The sequence below is a fragment of the Asparagus officinalis genome, chromosome 7, assembly GCF_001876935.1.
Source record: "Asparagus officinalis chromosome 7, Aspof.V1, whole genome shotgun sequence".
NCBI classification, from domain to species: Eukaryota; Viridiplantae; Streptophyta; class Magnoliopsida; order Asparagales; family Asparagaceae; genus Asparagus; species Asparagus officinalis.
Genome location: NC_033800.1, coordinates 140,172,169 through 140,178,168, shown reverse-complemented (window position 1 = coordinate 140,178,168; position 6,000 = coordinate 140,172,169). Strand labels below are relative to the sequence as shown.

At 35.5% G+C, this 6,000-nt stretch overlaps 1 long non-coding RNA gene across 1 annotated transcript in view; it reads right to left on the bottom strand.

Moving 5' to 3' along the window:
* Positions 1-4,524, bottom strand: part of LOC109850638 — a 27,207-nt gene extending 22,683 nt beyond the window's left edge. Inside the window, exon 1 of the long non-coding RNA XR_002249482.1 lies at positions 4,232-4,524. This is a non-coding gene — a long non-coding RNA (uncharacterized LOC109850638). The remainder of the gene's footprint in view (positions 1-4,231) is intronic.

The following is a 6,000-nucleotide window of genomic DNA, read 5'->3' as shown; positions in this document are numbered from 1 at the left end:
TCTCTCTCTCTCTCTCTCTCTCTCTCTCTCTCTCTCTCTCTCTCTCTCTCTCTCTCTCTGCAGGGATTCTCTGATGCTAATGGGCTGGCTCAATAGGTGATCGTCGTTCTACCACAGATGAATGTGTCATTTTCGGAGGTATTCTTATATCTTGGAAAAGCAAGAAACAGACTGTAGTTGCTTGTTCAAGTGCTGAGATTGACTATCGATCAATTGCTCACCTAGTAACAGAGATTTTATGGCATCGATATCTCCTATCTGATTTGGATTTTCCTATTTCTTCAACAATTCTGTTGCATTGTCATAATTGAGCCACGATTCACATCTCTACTAATCCAGTGTTACATGCGCGAACAAAACACATTGAAGCTTATTGCTACTTTATACATGATGATGTCCGCAAGAAGGTGGTGTTGCTTACTCATGTTCCCTCTAGTTCTCAGTTGGCTGATATTTTCATGAAAGCGCTACCGGCAAAATTATTCAACTCTTTTTGGGGACAAGCTGGGCTTTGCTAATTTCTATGCTCCAGCTTGAGGAGTATTAGAGATATGCTAAGAATATTCTCATCCCTCAATTATCTCCATGATTGTGGTGCATATGTTAATTATGAAAGATTGACCAAGCTAATATGGCAAAAGACAAAGAATATGTAATTGATGTAGTTGAAGATTCTTAGGGATACAATTAGCTTACCTTGTATAGATTTCTTTGATGTATATAAACCCACCATATGTATATATGAATCAATCAATGATATAGTTCTTAAAACTTACAACAATATCTAGTCTAAGCCTTTCCTTCTACCTAGCTTGGTGAAGTTGAGTTAGAGAAGCTGTGCGGCACTTCAAGGATTCAATTAGAGCATGGTTGTAATTGTTAAGTGACAATCAGGAAACTTCTGGTGAAATAAAGTGATGACATCTAAGGATCCGGGAATAAATTGTCAGATCCAATAAGGAATTGGAATGACCAAATACATTATAATTTAAACTAAGCACATCTTGAGCAATAAGCAACAAAGGCAAAGTGTCGTCTCAAATTGGTGTTGCTTAGGGAGAGACTCGTTCCAGCATATTGCAGCTCAGGCGCAACTCCAATCGAGCAGAGCATTACTCAGACAGAATATTTATAGAGCAGTTTAGAGAAAGTGTTATCTTGTGTAGCAGGGCTACTCAGGAAGAGCACCGGATTTTGCAAATTGCTCTACTCCGACAAAGTGTCAGCTTGTGCCGCACCTTGACCTCCTTGTTTCAATGTCTGAAACATGCAGAAAATGCTAAGCTTCATCGGAGCAATATCCCGTGCAGAGAGACCCCTAATGCAGTGTGCTCCCACAACTGTCATTGCTTTGAGCAATGTGCTCAACGTGTCGCCTTGAGCAGCATATTGCTCAGGCCTAGGTTTAGGTATGTGCTGTCTTGAGCAGTGTGCTCAAGCATATGAGTGCCGCGAATGATGCTTACAAGAAAAGAAGTCTAATTCCCTCGGTTAAATAATAAACGGTCTCTGTTGAAATATCTTTTTTCAAACTGGATGATAGGGATGTTTGCAGAGCTAAGCAAAGTATCCAATGGGGAAAACCATCGAAGAGCAATGATAGGTCTACATGAACAACTTCTAAGGACCTTTAGAAGCTAGTGATTTTCCATAAAGTAACATTATACCGAGGTTGCTTGTAAAATAGTTCATGGGGATTGTATAAAATTTTGCTGATGAAACTCTATTCTAGAATGGAGCTTCATATAGTATTTGAAGGAGAAAATCCAGAACTTAATGTATTTCAATATGGTTATGAAATGTCTTGAAAATTACGGTGGCTTGCAAGGTGCAAGTCACCTCTCTTTCAACGTGAAGCTCCGCTAGGATACACGGATCCTAAATTTGTAGTTTGCTTGTAGATCAAGATGTCATTATCACTCTAAGGGGCTTTTTAGTGCATCAAGGTTGATCAACCCAAGATGAATGATTATCAACAATGCAGCACAAAAGTTGATAACTGCAACTTGAGTGAAAGAGTTCTCTTCAATTATTAATGTGGTTTTAACATGATGCTAGATTAAGCTCCGCTGGTTATATTATGCTTGAGGAAGGAAAAATGGATAATGGGAAATATGTATGAAATAGATGAGCACTCTGAGTGTAACCAGGTAATGTTTGTGGGGGTACAAACTCTCCCTCTTTATGTTCTTTTAATTTTGTACATGGAGGTCCGACAATTTAGGAGTTGATAACAATTTAACTCACCAATGGTGCAACTTGAGAAGGCTTAGAATATAGAGCCTAAAGTTATATTGGTTGACAATTGAGAACTCACCATCAATCCGATGGTAGGGTTAAAGTCAAACACGTGTGGCAGGAGTCATTGCAGGGCATAGTTTGGTAGGGGGTTTGAGGAGGGAAGGGAAAAGGGAGTGGGGGAAAATTAACGACTTGCATTTGATAGGAGGGTTTTATAGAGGAGAGTGGAGTGGGGGGAGGGGTGGGGCAGGAAAAGCAAGCATAAGATGGTCACTGTTCATTGTCCCCTCAAATTGGAACGGCAATGAACAGTAATGAGGAGGGCCAAAACAATTGTCTCAAAACGACTTTTATACCCTCCCACGCTTCTTTGAACAGCAAACATTTCATTTCAAAATCAAAAGGGTATTATTTTAATTTTTAACCTATGTTGCATGGGTACGGGTATAGGACACGGAAAATTTGTAAAAGGTAGGCACGGGGACACAGCTATATAGATATTTATATAAAGTTATACGTATTATTTATTGGAATTAATAATTTACATTAGTGTTTTCTTTACGTTATGAGAATTAAAATCCTTCATTTTAATGTTTCTTTCATTATGTGCATTATAAATTGGAAAATTGCTAGTTTTTGAACTAGACATCCAAACATTCCTTTAAAATCATAGTTCGGATACTGATCTACGTCCAACAAGTTTCAATAAGTGGATGTGAAGGGTAGGATATATGTTTCAAAAAATGCATGACAAGTATTTTTAATTAAAACATGCATTGTATAATTCAGTAGATGCCCGAATAAATATATGCATATATGCAAGAAGTGTCCAATGAGTTTGGGTATGGGTACACATACGGGTACGTGTCCGGTATGGATACAACACTCAGATAGAAGTATCCAGATAACACAGATTTTTACTAACCTATCACATAACTTCCACTTCCCATCCTGCAACAAAAGAAGAAAAAATCATGTACCTTCCTTCACTCCTCGTCTAACCAAATAAGAAGCTCAAAGGTAATGTCCTTCCCTCCACCTTATAGCACTTAACTCCCCATTCTCTTCCCTCCTAGAAACCCTACCTGATCAAGCCAAGACCATGCTTGGAAAGTAGTCAAAGTGGAGTATAATCCGCTTTTGTGGATCATCATCCACTTTAGGATGTTTAGCAAGTGAATTAGTTTGGATTATAATCCACCAAAAGTTAAGCTAGGGTATCCCAACTTATTTTTTTGGTGGATTTAATCCATGAATCTGACAAAGTAAAAAATAGTTTTACCCCTCATGATTTCACAAATTACTAAGCCCCATTAATTACACAGCTCTCTCTCTCTAATCCCATGTCTTTTATGGTCATTCTGACAATAATAATGGATTACAATTCATTCATTTGCCAAACATTCTATTATTGAAAACAAATTATAATCCACCGAATTCACCAAACATTCTGGATGATAATTCATGTGGATTATAATCCATTTATGGATTATAATCTGAGTGAATTAGTCCAAAGTTCCCCAAACACGCTCTAATTTATGTGGAAGTCAAAATCACAAGCTACATGGAGAACGAGGATGTTAATTTTGAAGAAAACCAAGATGGACGAATTTGCGAAGTAACATGTGGCTCGCTGATCTTTATATCTTCTTTAATGTAGTGGACTTTTTTCCCCTTTTCGTATGTGAGACCAAAAAAAAAAAGAAAAAAAAAGAAAAGGAAACCTTTTAGCACAAAATCGAAAGAATGAAGCAAGCAACTTGCTCTTCTTCAAAGCAATAAGACTAAACTTACCAGACTGTTACAGTGCTGAGGACATTTAACCCTGGAAATCAGTAAAGAGCAGCAGTAGAACAAATCCCAGAGATCACAAACCCAAATCCATCAATCTAAACTCCTAAATGACCAATGCAACAATAATCTACGAATTCAAGGGAGAAACAACGACGTCTAATTAACAGACGCAACAAAGAGAAAGTGAAACCCTAACCTGCAGCTTTGACGATGGAAAAATCCGATCTGCAAGCGGAGAAAGAGTGAGAAATCGAAGAGGAGGCCGATCTCCAACGCATTGATCAAGAGAAAATCTTTACGTCCCTTAAGGATCTCAGGCAAAAATCTCTGTAATTTTCGATTTATTTCTAGGTTCTTACCTTTCCCCCTTCTTTTTTTTACTGGAGAGAAATGTAGCCAATTGACGAGGGAGAATGCAGAAGGGAAACACTAGAGCCATACCCTTAAACCACATTCCTAACTATATAATTATCTTGGACAATGCAGCAAAGAATAATTGTTTTAGATGCTTGAATGATAAGTTACTGGGCTCAGATCTTTAATTGACAAATGACAATGGCGGTTTGAGGCACCAACAATAGTACGGGAACCCGTTTTCCTTTTCCCCCCTTTTTCAATTTTAATAAAATGTATCTAATTTTAAAAAAAAATGTTTCCTCTTTATAACCCTAACTCCTAAGGCATAAAATACGCTAGGAAAGATATTTACAATTAGAAGTTACTTAGATGGAATACGACACTCCAAATAACACAATCTATCTATATCTATATCTATATTATTATCTATATATATACTACAATAAAAGAGGATTGATATGTTAAAACTTATGATTTCCTTTTATACCCTCTCAATTTTAATAATTCACAATAACTGTAAATAATAAAGTTTGTGAGGTTCTAATGGCTATTAGGTTCCCTTTAAATAATTATGTTTTTGGTTAAGCACTAATTATTATGTTAGTTATCTTGTGAGGACTTTTGGGTTCCTCTGAAATTATATTTTGGGTTGACCACTAATTCTTAATTTTGTTTTACATAACTAGTATCCAGCTCGAAAAATATAGTTATGCAAATGTAATAATATGATGTCTATACCACTACAAAAGAGGATTGCTATTTTAAAACTTTTGATTTTCTTTTATACCCTCTCAATTTTAATAATTCTCAATAACTATAAGTATTAAAGTTTGTGTGGTTCTAGTGACTATTAGGTTCCCTATAAATTATGTATTTGGATAAGCACTAATTATCATGTTAGTTATCTTGTGAGGACTTTTGGGTTTTTGTGAAATTATATTTTGGGTTAACCACTAATTCTTATTTTTGTTTTACATAACTACTACCCATCTCAAAAATATAGTTATGCATATGCAATAATATGATGTCTATAGCACTACAAAAGAGGATTGCTATTTTAAAACTTTTGATTTTCTTTTATACCCTCTCAATTTTAATAATTCTCAATAACTTTAAGTATTAAAGTTTGTGTGGATCTAGTGACTATTAGGTTCTCTGAAATTATGTTTTTTTAAGCACTAATTATCGTGCTAGTTATCTTGTGAGGACTTTTGGGTTCCCCTGAAATTGTGTTTTTGGTTAAGCGGTTATTCTTAATTTTGTTTAACATAACTACTATCCAGCTCAAAAATATAGTTATGCATATGCAATAATATGATGAAGTATAATGTTTTAGAGCAACTAACCAAGATTATATTTTAGTTAAGCAATAATTATCATGTTAGTTATCTTGTGAGGACTTTTGGGTTCCTGTAAAATTATATTTTGGGTTAACCACTAATTTTTAATTTTGTTTTACATAACTACTATCCAGCTCGGAAATATAGTTATGCATATGCAATAATATGATGTCTATACCTATAAAAGAGGATTGCTATGTTAAAACTTTTGGTTTTCTTTTATACCCTCTCAATTTTAATAATTCTCAATAACTATAAGTATTACAGT